Source organism: Mixophyes fleayi, chromosome 5, assembly GCF_038048845.1.
Source record: "Mixophyes fleayi isolate aMixFle1 chromosome 5, aMixFle1.hap1, whole genome shotgun sequence".
Lineage (NCBI taxonomy): Eukaryota > Metazoa > Chordata > Amphibia > Anura > Limnodynastidae > Mixophyes > Mixophyes fleayi.
Window position 1 is genome coordinate 221,463,896 of NC_134406.1, and position 14,930 is coordinate 221,478,825.

Below are 14,930 nucleotides of genomic sequence, written 5' to 3' on the forward strand. Positions count from 1 at the left end.
ACTTGATCACAGAATCACAACTTTTACATTCTATCTTTAAGTACAATTGTTCAGAACTGTTACTGGCTGTTACAAACTGCTATTTCTTTCCAAATCCCGTTAATCACACAATTGGTGAGCACAAAACAACAATTTAAAAAAGCATATTGCAAGTTGACATATATTTAACATATTAATTGCTTGCCATCTCTTTTAGGACCATTTTCATATAATATAATAAATGGCATATTTGAATTAGAATTAAGTTTACCTTAGAATTCTATTGCACTTGCACATTCTACTACAAATAAGGAAAAATAAGGAGGGAAAAATAGTTACATTTATGCAAATTCTAAATAAAATACAGTTAAATACATTGAAATACAAAATATAAAAGTGTTGTCTGTTGGAACAAGGAGTTTGAGCTTTTTTGCTTTGCACATTTAAATACATGTGCTTAAAGGGTATCATCATCATCATTCATTTATATAGCGCCACTAACTTTGCAGCGCTATACAGAGAACTCATTCACATCAGTCCCTGCCCCATTGGAGCTTACAGTCTAAAATCCCTAACATAGACACACACTCACACACAGACACATACAGACAGACAGACAGACAGGGAAGGAGACAGACAAAGAGAGACTAAGGTCAATTTTGATAGCAGCCAATTAACCTACCAGTATGTTTTCATTATCATCATCATCATCATTTATTTATATAGTGCCACAAATTCCGCAGCGCAGAGAACTCACATCATTTTTGGAGTGTGGGAGGAAACCGAAACACAGGGAGAACATACAAACTCCACACAGATAAGGCCATGGTCGGGAATCGAACTCATGACCCCAGTGCTGTGAGGCAGAAGTGCTAACCACTAGGCCACTGTATGTTAAATACAGGGTATTGTTTCAATAAAATCTGTTTGTCCCAAAAATATATATTTGCCAATACAAATCCTGAGATTTAGTTTAGAAAATACAACACTGCCTGACCGCCTGTGAAGTAGCATTTTTTTTAATTTGATTAGGGCTTATATGTGTACTTTTTTTTTTTTAAGGCTTATCCCCCTTTCCATCCAAATTCTCAAAGTTTATGTTTCCATAATTCAGAGTCCAAAAACACCCAAAATATCAGAATCAATGGGAATCAGTTATTATAACTGTTTTATATAATATGATACCAAATTGGAAGCAGATGAGAATTTCTGGAGAAACTTTAGATCACGTATATTTAATTTCAAATTAAATGTATGTTTAATTTATAACAGTCTTATGTATGGTTTATAAATATGGTGCAAAACTTTGCTCAGGTCTAGGCCACTGTAGAAGTAAGGTGTGACTCTAGTTATAAAATACAGTATAATGTACCAGCAACTTTAATAGATAAGGATATTAGAAGTTAATCTAAAGTTTATATAACTTTTGTGACATAAAAAATTCTTTACATTTAACATTTGGGTTTGTATTATACTTTAGTATACACAAGTTTAATTTTGCTACACATCAAGTTACTTGTATCATATGTGTGTGTGTGTATATATATATATTTGTCTTGTTTTGTTTTTTTAAAGAGCAGTTATGTGGTATAATAATTGTTGTTATGCAGTATAATTACAGTCTTGCAGCACTATTCTGTAAGGTCTATCTATATAATGGAAATATAGAGGGCAGAAAATAGAAGCCACAAAGAATATAAATATTAAACATTTAATGGAATTAGTCCTCTTTACTCCAGATAGGAGAACACAAAAGTACCCTTAAAGATAAAACTGCAGCTGACAGTCTTAATTAGGCAGGTTACAGATTACACTTCTCCGCTCCGGACAGCAACTGCCCTTTCTCTCCAGACACATGGTCTCTCAATTGTCTTAGAATCTGCACACTGTCTGAGCTATTTCCATTAGTCTATATCCAAAAACAAGCCGCTTCAGTGACTAAGTGTTAGGCTACTCTCCACTACAACCAACTGACACGTTTTGTTCCTAATTGGGAACTTTTTCAAATGTTTTTGTCATGTGTCATACATGCCTATCCTGGACATGCTCAATGTGTGGGCGTGATAGGACTCATCAAAACAAAACGACATGCATCTAAAAATATATATATATATATATATATATATATATATATATATATATATATATATATCACTACCCAAATTAATCAGATATACTGTAAACCAAATAATCCTCTACCTTAAAATAGCATTTATTCAAAACCAAGCCTATCTGACATGAGAATTACAAGAACACACAAACAGAACAATTTAAATGTAGTTTAATGTGCCAAAAAAAGTCACAATGCATATTAAATAAAAATGGTAGTACAGTTTACATACAGAATATGAATGCATAACAGTTTTCTTTAAAATAAAACAGGAATAAAAACGTAAGTAGTAAAATCATACACACTTTTTGGCTAAAAATGTATTTTTTTTTTTAGTATTTTACCTGTAGGAAATATATATATTGCACTAGTAATTACCATAAATATTGTTGACTGATCTTCTGTGACTCTCTAGCATCTCTATATAAACATTCCAGCTAGGTGACATAAAACAGATCTCTAAATTAGATTTCAGGATCCGTTAATCCCTGTTTTACTTACATACAATGATTTCCCATGTCATAAGCAACTCCTATCCTGACAACATTAAAATATTATTTTCTTAATACAATAATATGCCATAGTAATGATATCATGCTAATTTTATAGTATTGTACTGTATATTGAATAATTATTTAACATTTTGACATATAGCCTGTGTTAAATATTTCTTGTATCACAACTAACAAGGCACCTAATACATTAAAGTGTCAGATATATATAAAGAAAAATCTTTTCTAAGAAACAGTAAAATAATCAGTGTTCTATAAGCTGTCTGAATCACCAGAGTAGACTTTAACGGTACAATCACAAATTTCAGGTTAGTCTAGGATCATATTATACCCATCTATATTTTTTAGACTCCATAAGTGATATTAGCAATGATTTCCAAGTCAATATGCCATGTGATACAAGCAGCTCTTCATGAACCAAAGGAAAAAATGCTTTAATAAAGCTCATCATCTGATATTTGTAGCACACAATCCTAATGGTAGAACCTTTGTCGGTGTTTATAAAGGTGTTGGCAACAGTGTTGGGTATGGATTTTAAGCCCCACACACATTTTAAAATTAACCAAGTTGTTGGTTTTATTATAGAACTTGTAACTGTCAAATGTCAGTACTCACAATTGTTAATGGCTGCAGCAGTATGATAGACTTATGCAGTTGATGTACTTAACACCGTTTTCAGAAAAACATTCCAGTGCACGCATGCGCAGTAGCAGACGACTGGACTATGCTCCACTTCCTGTTAAGACGAGACCACTGGGAATTACATAAATTAGGTAGGGGATGGAGCATAGCGCTCACTGCCAATAACCCCCCTTGCCTAGTGATGTCTCTGGTTACAAGAATAAACACATAAAACTTTATCAAGCACATTTTTCTAATACAGTCTCTTCCCCGTAACCAGAAAAATGTGGTTTATCAAAGAAAAACATGTTCAGTGATATAGATCAACAATAATCAACCATATATTTCAGTCCACATTTTAAAAAAAACATTTTACAATTTAACAAATATGATGCCAGTCCCTTCTTTAGCATATCGGTATAATTTTCCTCGCTTGCTATGTAACTTACACTCACACTAACTAGCGTATAATGTGATGTCTTATGGAAATGTATTATGAGCATCCATGGTGCTTTGTGTTGGAGGACAAATCTATTGCCCCTCGATTATAACACTTGATGTTGATAGTGTCACTCTGACCAAGCTCGCACAAAGTCTCCTTTAGCCCTAAAGCTTCCTTGGCGATTGGCGGTTTTTGTCAGTGCCCTATACTCTGCCTTGTTGGTGGATAGGGCACCAGTGGGTTGCTTTCTGCTTGCCCAGATGATGGCTGCGCCTGCCAGAACAAACAGATATTCCGCATAGGAACGACGGTCATCCTCATCTGATCCCCAATTGGCATAACAGAAAGTCTCTAAAGTTGATTTTCTAGGGTCTGAGTCATTAAAGAAAGTAAGGCAAGAAAAGGAGTAAATGTTCTCTGGAACAAACCATGTTACATTACAAGGAGTGCAAATTAGTTTGTTATTTTGCACGCAAGTTAAATACTGGCTGTTTTTTCATGTAGCACACAAATACTTGATAGCTTTATTTTTACACTGAAATTTAATGTTAATCTAGGACACGCCCTACCCAAACTATAAACATGTCCCCACATTTTAAATTTACCCTCCCCTCCAATGGTTTTGCCCAGGTGAAAATTGACTCCTTTTTTATGCTTTGCTTTAATAACTCTGGCCATTGGACTTTGCAAATCCCAACTTTATGGAGCTTGCACCTTTTAACTGTGATCCAGTATTGTCTCTCAGGATTGATAGCAAATTGAATCACACGGCACACAGTATGTGTGATGTCAGGGGGAGTCCCAGTAATTGCCTACATCACGCTTCCAACAACGCTTCTGTAAGAGACTTGTTTTATCTCGTCATTGCTTGTTGGTTACATTTCTTTTGTTATTTTAAGGCTGTATGTATAGAGTAGTCACTGGTTTTGTATCAGACATGTCGTACTTTGTAAGTATTTCCTCAATGTATGCCTGTGAACTGTCCCTGTGTTCAGATCTTGCACAATCCTCACATCTAAAAAATATTTGCAGGGTTTAGATCTTTCAATCTGCATTTTTGTTTCAACAGATACTTTACATTGGTGTTGTGTTTTTCTTGGACTTGACAGTGATCAGTCCCTGACCTAATAAAACCCATTTCTAGAAGTGCAGCATCCAGTTTTATATACCAGCAACAACCACTTTGCTTTAGGCCGTGTAGAAATTTCTTTAGGAGGCAGATGTTTCCCTCTTGGAACACACTATCATAGTAGTGTTCAAGTGGCTCCTTTAAAGTTGTCATTGATAGGTTGTGCACCTCCACCATTCTGAGGTGCTATTGATAAACAGCCTCATACATTAATGGTAATGAGTCTAATTAAATTAAATAAATGTTATAAATATTGTCATATGTTTGGTTGTGAGTGGGTCATTACCAATCATATGTTGTCTTCCACAGCACTAAATGCACTAACAAACTTCTTCAGGCATTTGTTCATTGTTCCTTCTTGACATAATGTCTTTCCAATCTTTGTAATCTACTGTTCCGAATAACACATAGTAGCTTTAGCTCCTACTTACTTACCATTTGCCAATCAACGCTCAGTTCTTACTTACAGAACTTGTGTGTCTACATCTAATGGTTTGTACTATTCTTTGCACTCTCAATTGCCCTCAATCTGTATTATAAAAAGCATATTGAAAACATAAGAATGGCTCCACATATGACAAATACTAATGGTCTTACAATTTGTTTTTTTGACATTTGAAACAATGTTAGTGGCCAATTAATCATTACAATCTATGGCTTTATGAAAATAGACACGAGTGAAATTTTGGCAAAAGTTCTAGATAATTTTACAAAGATCAGAAATTCCAGGAATTACATTCTTAGTATTTTGCTTTTGCCTCGCCTTTCCACAGAATACCAGTCTGCACTGTGTTTGTAAATTCTGCATTTTATAGAATTTCTTGTCTGTGAATAGAACTGGTATGACAATAGACAATTTATTTGCCTGTGTGGTTGGAGTAGGAATGGGAACACTAATGCCACATTCCACCAGTGAAAAGTGCAAAATGTGATCCCAATTATATATATACATATATTATTTCTTTTAGCTACTGTTTTTATTCATTGTCTGCCATAGGGCATATAAACCTATTAGATTATATTTCCATATCAAATTAGGGGTACTTTATGTTTTATTGTAATGCAAAATCTATAGCTGACTGGGCTGGGGGGCATCTCGGTTCGGTCTAATAGTGGATTACCTTAGGCTGGGTCACTGAGATACCCTAATTTTTTTTTTGTATTGAAAATGTTCCTAATAGCCTGCCGAGATGAATCTCACACACTGAGCGTCAGCCCCTGATTCTAAAGTATATAAATATATTACAATACACACACAAAATATCACGTAATAGGGAATATCTTAAGTTTAACTATATATATATATATATATATATATATATATATATATATATATATATACACATATACGTATATATATATATATATATATATATATATATATATATATATATATATATATATTTAGTATAACTTCACTGTATTAGAGGATTCCTGTTAGATTCAAGTCAGCATGTAACTGGGTATAGATAAAAAGCTCAAACTAGATCAGAATAAAGGGTCATAAAAAAGATAAATTCTGGTTGGAGAATATGCCTCCCTGGGGACCACTAAACAGGACACAGAGAGATACATCGGTCCAGCAGCAAAGTATCCCGGGAATGATGTACAAATGCTGACAGCTTTGACTCAGATATAGTAATAAAGCAGAACGCTATTTAGCTATAATTTTGTTGTTGTCTAATATAAATCAGAAAATAAACAAAAACATAGGATAAACACAATCAGAACTTGATAAAACTGTCAACAAGCTTTATTTAAACTTATACAGTGAATATCATTAATTTTCATAAAATTATTCAACACCGAGAAATTATTTGCAGAATAATTTTAATTGAAAGACAAGATATTTTTTCCTGTATAATGTGAAGTATGCAATTCACAGGTTCCCAATATTTGTCTGTTACTGAGAATCAAAATACTTCTTTGAAGCTTATATTGTAACAAATATCAAATATAATTTTAAATTGTTCAGTTGCCGAATTAATAAAACCCATGGTTGACTGGCTTTACTATACTTTACTATACTATAGCTCAGCAGTACCTAAAGATCAGATATTTGAATAACGTGCCAGTTTAATATACATTTTGACAGAACCACAGCTTGTAAACTAAATACAGTTCTAAGCATTATTTTGATCAGTGGCCCAGGATGTTGATTTTGCAGGCTGGTCCATAGTAATCACATTGCCTGCATATATTTCAATGCCCACATTAATAAACAACAATAGAAATTAACAGTAATCGTTTGCATTGTAGTGTATAATATGTGTAAAAATTATGAGAAAACACAGTATATATCACAACAGATATTTACACACCCAGTTCATTATTTAAATGACAAAATGGGGCAGCATGGTGGCTAAGTGGTTAGCACTTCTGCCTCTCAGCGCTGGGGTCATGAGTTCAATTCCCACCCATGGCCTTATCTGTGAGGAGTTTGTATGTTCTCGCCATGTTTGCGTGGGTTTCCTCCGGGTGCTCCGGTTTCCTCCCACACTCCAAAAACATACTGTTAGGTTAATTGGCTGCTATCAAAATTGACCCTAGTCTGTGTGTGTGTGTGTGTATGATAGGGAATTTAGACTGTAAGCTCCAATGGGGCAGGGACTGATGTGAATGAGTTCTCTGTACAGCGCTACGGAATCAGTGGTGCTAAATATATCACAAGTGAAGATATATATAGTGATGATGATGATGATGATGACAAAAAACATAATTTACAATCAAAGTGCGACATTTGCAAACTGGAACATAATTTCAAGAATTTCTAACAAATCTTCTTTTCACATTTCCACAACTTTATCCACTCGTCCATACCATTTAGACAAAAAGACAAAAATGAAATAGGGGAGTGCACCCAATTATTTTGCAAACCCCCAATAAAAATGTTATGGTCATTTACTGAATTATGAACAATTTCCTAGTAACCTAATAGGTTGGATGTTCCCTTTACATTCTATAAAGCTGCAGAGAATAAAGCTACAGGTTGTAAGCACTATCTGGGCAATTTGCCAGCACAAAAAAATACAAGTTGGTATGCAGAAGCTCATTAAAGTCTCACAACATTTGAAATAGACAAGTAAATGGTAACTCTCTTAAATCTGAGGGGGTTTAGCACACGATGGATGATAAAATCATCAAATGAATGCTTAACGTCAAGTTTAATTATTGTTACTGATTACCCCTATTTGAGAATTCACAAAACACTTTGCATGTTGAGTAGCTATTCAGCGTGCCATTTCTTTCTCAATAATTACAATCCCAGACACAATTTATTCCTCTTCGAAATATTCTAAAATTGTTTCTAACTTAGTCCTATTGTTTTTGGGGTGGGCTGTGCTCAGGTCGTTTGCACAAAACACATTATTTGAATCGTTGTTTCTGGCTATATTTTTCCATCTAAGTACACTTGCCATGTAAATTCTGTGTCAATTGCATTTTTTTTTCTCATCAGCAGATGTCTGCAGTTTTCATCGCATCCTAATATTAAGGAAAATCAGAATCTGGATTCATGTTTGGATAAATTTTTGATTGCCTTCTCTGTGAAATCAGCCGTGCTTCATGAGCAAATAGTAAGTCAAAATGATTCCATCTTTATTTTTAGGCAAGTATAAATAGCGCATTTAAATACATCGTTCCATTCTTTCGTCCACCAACCAGTTTCAGAATTTAGTTCAACTATTTTTAGGAAAACTGTTTGCTGTAAGTATGTTTTTCTTCATATATCACTCCATGACTAGGAGAATGCTGAGGGTCCCTCCTAAGCCCATATCATTCCTGCGACATGCTTTCCACCACTTATTTGAATTCAGTGCTTCACACATTGGTGTGCTGATAATTAAAGACTGGAGATAATTGGTGGCACGCTATTGGATGGGCAATACTACCATGTTATCTATTGGCTTAGCCATCTTGCTAATCCACTCAATGGGCCCGAGTCATTAAGGAACGTATCTCTGTTTCTTGTGCGTATTGTACGAATTCCCTTTTGTGCCCAGAATGAGGACACTCGGCCATCAGTGAAAGCAAGTCGGCTGCGTATGCCAACGCAAATGACAGTTTTGATGGTCTACGATTTCGGGGAGTGAATGGGGCGGGGAAGGGGCGTGTGCCCGTACTCGATGCACAATGTGGGCGTGGCCAAATTCAAGCGAATGCAGCCATGTTGGAATAACTCGCGTTTGTGAAAGTTTCTTGTTTTTCTGCAATATGTCTTGCACCAGCTAAGGGGCTGAGTCAGTATCGTGTGCATACTATAACATGTGTCTGCAAGCAGGAGCAACAGTAAATATGTATATAATGTACAGTAGACATTAAGGACAGCCTAACACTAATGTTTTTCAATAGGAAAAAAAAATTATAATTTTTTTTTTTTATATACAATTTCTAATCATGAATGACCATATTATTGACAGGTAACATTAATTAATTTATATTTTTTTTACTGTGCCTTCTTTTGAGATTTCATATTTCACATACACATCCTGCTGTGTCTGGTCTAGTACAGCAGAGTGAACCTACACCCATAGTCAACACCACACGTATCTTGAGATCCGTTCCTTGCTGACTCCGGGAGTATGCAGAGCCGATGTACATGTCGCTGAGAACAACTGCACAATGCACTCAGTACGCCTTAATGACTCAGGTCCAATATGTTCAACTACATGCCACTTTTGAATTGTTCACTTTCCCAATTAATTTACCTTAGTTTAGTTTTGCATTACGCCGCCTCAAATTTTCTATCTCATTTAATCTCACTACTTTCTGATATCTGTGACCCATACTTGCCAACTTTTCCTCATTGGCTTCAGGGAGATCCAAGGGGAGGTGGGCGTGCAGGGGCGGGACTTGATGAATCGCATCATTTTGGCCCTGCCCCCTAAACGATTGTCACAGTTTGGGCCAATTACAGCAGGGGAGGGGGCTAATATGAAGCAATATTTGCATCATTAAGCCATCCCAGCCACTTATCTAATGCGGGGGTGAGAACCGGAGGGTTGCCCTGCTCTTCAGGCAGCCTTCTGCTTGACTGACGTCTGCTAATACCTATGTCAGCACAATTTCCATGAGTATCTTCTGATCAGTACATGTTAGCTGTTAAATGCTGTGCCATGAAATCACTTTCAAATTCCTCTGTGATTGCTTTATATACTGGTAATCAAACTAGATCATAGTTTGTGGTTTTAGACTGTATACAACAATTACTGCTTTCTCCTTACTTTTGTTCCATCACTTGTTGTGACCTTCATATGATATAGGAGGAATGTGTTTTTTTCTTTTAAAAGTCTGACTTTCTCTCCAATTTTTAAAGGCTTTGTACTACTGTCATTATTTATCTTTTGTCTCGCTCATATGTTTTTGTTTTTGTTTTGTTTTAGATCATTATCATTGTGGTAACACTAAAGTACCAGTACACGTAATGTTGCTTTTATCTGCTTTGTAAAACATACTTCCATTGGTGATTTACCAACTGCCGGCGTTGTGCCTTGTAGTTTAGAAGTGATAACTTATGAGTCTTTAACTTAATGAATAGCTTTCATCAACAAAATGATAACATTTTGACACCACATTTGGCAAGTTCATTGCAGTAACAAGATCATTCGGTTGAGAATACATGTTTGAATAGAAATTCTATTGCGGATTATACAAGTAAATTGAGAACCATTGATTGTTCTCACCTCTGTCAGTGTTGTATAATCTGCTAAATAGTCTCTTAGGTATTTTGAATACTTTGAATTATGTGCTGTTTTACAGCTTGGAAACTTAGAGAGGGCATCATATAGTATTAGGTATCCCACTGAATTTCAGTATATTAACTGTAATAGTATTTCCGTGTACACATGGCATCACATAGATGTACTGCAGCAAAGGTTTGGCATGTTGCAAAAGTTGTTACATTTTAGGAAGCATTCTCATTCATAGAGAACCTTAATAAGGATTATTTAGCTCAATGTTTGATTTTTTTTGTTTAAATGACTAAATATCCTTCATGCTAACATGCACATGCTAGCGAGATAGGCCTTACAATTTGAGATCCTTTAAGCAGAACTACCTCTCGTATAGATAGTTCTTCACAGTATTCAAGATACAACTTGGGCAGAAACTTCAGGATTGGTAGAATGTAAAGAAAAAAAAACTGCCATCAGAAGCAGGTTCTTTTTTAAACTGTTTCCACATTGTCTGAGATACAGCTTTCTTGGCCATAACATTGAGTATATATTTCCAATTCCTTGCACTGTACAGTAATATTTCTGCAGTTTACATGACAGATGAATCCGCGGATATGCTTTCAATAGCTCTTTTTGTATGATTTTAAGCAAACTGTTTTCCATACACAAAGTTGTGGAAAGCTTTGCATCCAATAGCAGTTACAAGAGTCTTTATTTATTTTTTTATCATAAAGTGCTGCATATGCTATAGGATTCCCTTTTCTGCCACTTTGTTGCAGCAGAACTGCACCAGTTTATCCTTCCATGCATGCTTGTTTTAAAGGTCAATTTATTTCAAAGTATTTAAAGAATGAGGGCTCAGAAAGTTTAACTCAAATTCCTCCTTTTGTGCCCTCTTTCATTCAGTGTACTCTAAAACAAACTTCTCATGTGTGTATTTTCTGTATAACAATATATAAATATATAGATATACTTGCATGTAGTTTAACATACGCATAAATCTCTGGAGTTCTTTATTTGGCCCTGTGGTTGTCTTCTCTTAATTACTAGGTCAGTAGCTGGATCAGGCTTCACTCCTCTGTAAGAAACTACTTATCCTAGATACATGATTTATATTTTCTTACACTGACATTTATCACCATTCTAGACTATTTTATTTTGCTATTTGCAAGAGCTGTCTAATGATTTGTCATGCTCCGCTTTTTTTGGCACACCAAATCAAAATATCATTTGTGTATGCTCAAGTAGTTTAACATGCCCATAAATAATTCCAGCTCTTTTTTTTTTGTCCTGTGGAAGTCCTATCTCTTTATTGCTAGGACAAATATTTAATTTCTTTAATTTCTTTTAAAAGTTGCGGCATTGTGGTGAAAGATTTAAACTTGATCCAAAAATAAGGTGTTTAAAAACAGTACCTTCCAAAAGCGTATTATATGAACACTGTTTTCAGCTTTGCTTCTCTTGCCAAACTCCTTTTGAGAATTAGAAAATTGCAAATCATTTTACATTTGCCATTTCGTCCAAGATTTCATTTTGAGTAGGAAAATTAAAACACTTATGTAGATTTAATTCTACTCTAGCCCTCCCTACCATGGAGCACTGGGGCTCATTACAAAATATTAGTAGTAATAATAATATTTATTTACTTATTTATCTCATTAACTGATTGTGGTTCTAATGAAGTCAAATGCTGTAGCTCTTTTTTTTTTCTCTCAATGCCACTGAATACATTTTGGCATGTGTGAAAGGTTTTGAATCTGCTTTGAAGTTTATATCACAAGTTACTGGTTATTTTCCCAGACCTGTAAATAAATCTTTAAGTTAATTTTGTAATGTATCAACACAGATTGCTTGATCCTTCTAGTGCAAATTGCTTTTCCAACAGTTCTCTTTTCACATAGAACACCTAATAATGTTATGTCATTTCCAGCATTTTCATGGGAAAATAGCAATCCTAGGCTAATACACTCATAGTAGCTACCACTGCTATAGTGTCCTTAATATTCCCTTAGTGTTAACACTTTATCAGTCCTGGTCCCATATAGCCTCTGTGGTCTCTCACACAGAATCTGATGGATAATAAGAGGAAAAAGGGGGTAATCGGGGTTGGAGCAAGGGTGGGGGTTCAGGAGCGGTGCATTCCTTTACAGTCATTAATCCCTATTAAACTATTAAACAGCAAGATCTTGAGGAACCTGGTGCCAAGTAAAATCCTTTGAAAGATATATCATTTATGAGGATTATTGGTTTGGCTGTTCTGTGTTATTCTTTATAAATCAAACTAGGAACCGGCATTTACCTATGGTTCAGTAAAGACAGCTGCCAAGTACAGACAGACGGGGCTGGAGAAGTATCGTGCCTGCTCCTCATCACATGAAAGCAGCTGGAGGGCAGGAAGTCCATAGGGAGGAGTGTTTTGTTCTGCCCTATGCAGGCGTTCCTAATGTCCTTCATCACTGTAAGATGGCTGGGTCAGTGGATGAGTGGAGTCATCTTTGCAACATGGCACAGCCCTGAGTGCTGGTAGCATGATTCTGCCACTTATGTATAGGCAGGAGAGGGGCATTCTAATGTAGGCTGAGTACAATAATAATGTGTTTGTGTAATTCCAAACAGATGATGATAAGGACCAGGACAAAGATGCACCTAAGAAAGCCGTAATATTTATGGGGCAGCCAGAGGCAGGGGCAAATAATGGATGATGATGATGATGATTATCTCCACCACTAATGATCTGCTTGGAATTTTCAGTTTGTGAATGTAGCACCTGATTTCTTTGTTGCTCGGACATATGTTATACATTTGTGCGCATGTTTAAGCAAAAAATGTATTTATGTGCATGAGGTGGGGAGTTGTTTCTGATGTATTAGAGAGGTTTTAGCAGTTTTATTGATGCCTAACCATGAATGCATTTATTGCAAATATATGGTTAAAAAATTGGTCACAGATGTGACATAAGTGTATGTTATGTATGCCTGGGGTAAACTAGACACATATGTATCTATAATGAATCTATAACGTACATTTCCAGCACGTTCTTGAATGCATGCTACAAATAATTCAGGTTGTTCTGGGCTTAAAGGGGGGTCCTAGCACTAGAAGGTGGACCTAATAAAGAGGCCACTAAGTATTTTTACTCATGGGCAAAAGTATATGGACACCCGAACATCACATCCATATATTCTTGTTGAATACCTGATTCCAATACCATGGGCATTAGTATGGTGTCACCTCCACCCCTTTATTGCAATAACAGCTTCCACAATTCTGGAAAGGATTTAGACTACATTTTGGAACATGGCTGTGGAGATTCGCATCCATTCACCCACAAGAGCATTAGTGATGTTGGGCACTGATGTTGGGTGATACGGTTTGGCTTGCAGTTGATGTGCCATTTCACCCCAAAGGAGTTTGATTGGCTCTGTGTTGGCCAGTCAAGTTATTCCACACTGGACTATGGCAACCCTTTGTTGATATACCTTGCTTTGTGCATGGGGACATTGTCATACTGAAACAGTTAAGGGCCTACCCCAAAATATTGCTGCAAACATGGAAGAATACAGTTCTGTAGAATGTCATTTTATGCTGTAACAGTTACATTTCTCTTCACTTGAACTAGGCCAAAGCATAACAAAACCCAGAGACCATTATTTCTTGTCCACCAAGCTCTACTGTTGACAGTATGCATTTGGGTAAGAAGCTTTCCCCCATACCAGATTCGTTCGTTAGACTGGCAGATGGTGGATGCCGATTCTTCTCTCCAGAGAACATGTTTCCATTGCTACAGTGTCTAATGATTGCTTTGTACCACTACAATCAATGTCTGGCATTGTGCATGGTGATCTGAGTCTTGTGTGCAGCTGCACAGCCATGAAAACCCAATTTTGGCCATGTAATGTATATTGTGGACCACATTTGGAGTATACTGGTATTTAACAGCCTAAACCAATGGCCGCAAAATTTCGGCTTTATGTGTGTATTTTGAATTGCTCATATCTTGAGAAGGTTTTACTGGGATAATTTGAAGTGTGGGGTTACACTTATGCACCCTCAGATTTGCACGTTCATAAATGAGCTTTAGGGGCTAATTTTGAATTGCAAGTACATTTGCGGTACATAAAAATATATCTTGGTGCACACATTTCTTGTAATGCACATGCGCCCTAGGTTTTCCCATATTTAATGTATCCTGTACTTGTGGCCCAATGTGCTTGCTGAGGCAGCTCAGGGGCACTAACATACAAGTGCAGTACAGAAGGGTATGTAGGTGCACATAAAGCTAGCCCCTTTGAGATGCATCTTATTTTTGGAAAATGTTTTAGGTACAAGATGTAATTTGTGCAAGTTTTGGAGTTGATGATGATTATGGTATCTATATGCTAGATTAAAGATTGCAAGTATCTTAAAATGAGTGTAGCTCAAAATAACTGTACAGTCGCATATTTTCTCATATGCAAACGGAATA

General features: G+C 35.9%; 1 protein-coding gene across 1 annotated transcript in view; it reads left to right on the forward strand.

The window, feature by feature from the left end:
• The window catches only part of SNTG1 (syntrophin gamma 1), a 437,638-nt gene that overhangs the window by 245,325 nt on the left and 177,383 nt on the right, over nucleotides 1-14,930 (forward strand). Inside the window, 1 exon segment of the mRNA XM_075213502.1 lies at nucleotides 8,254-8,368. The gene's annotated coding sequence lies outside the window, so the exon portion shown is untranslated.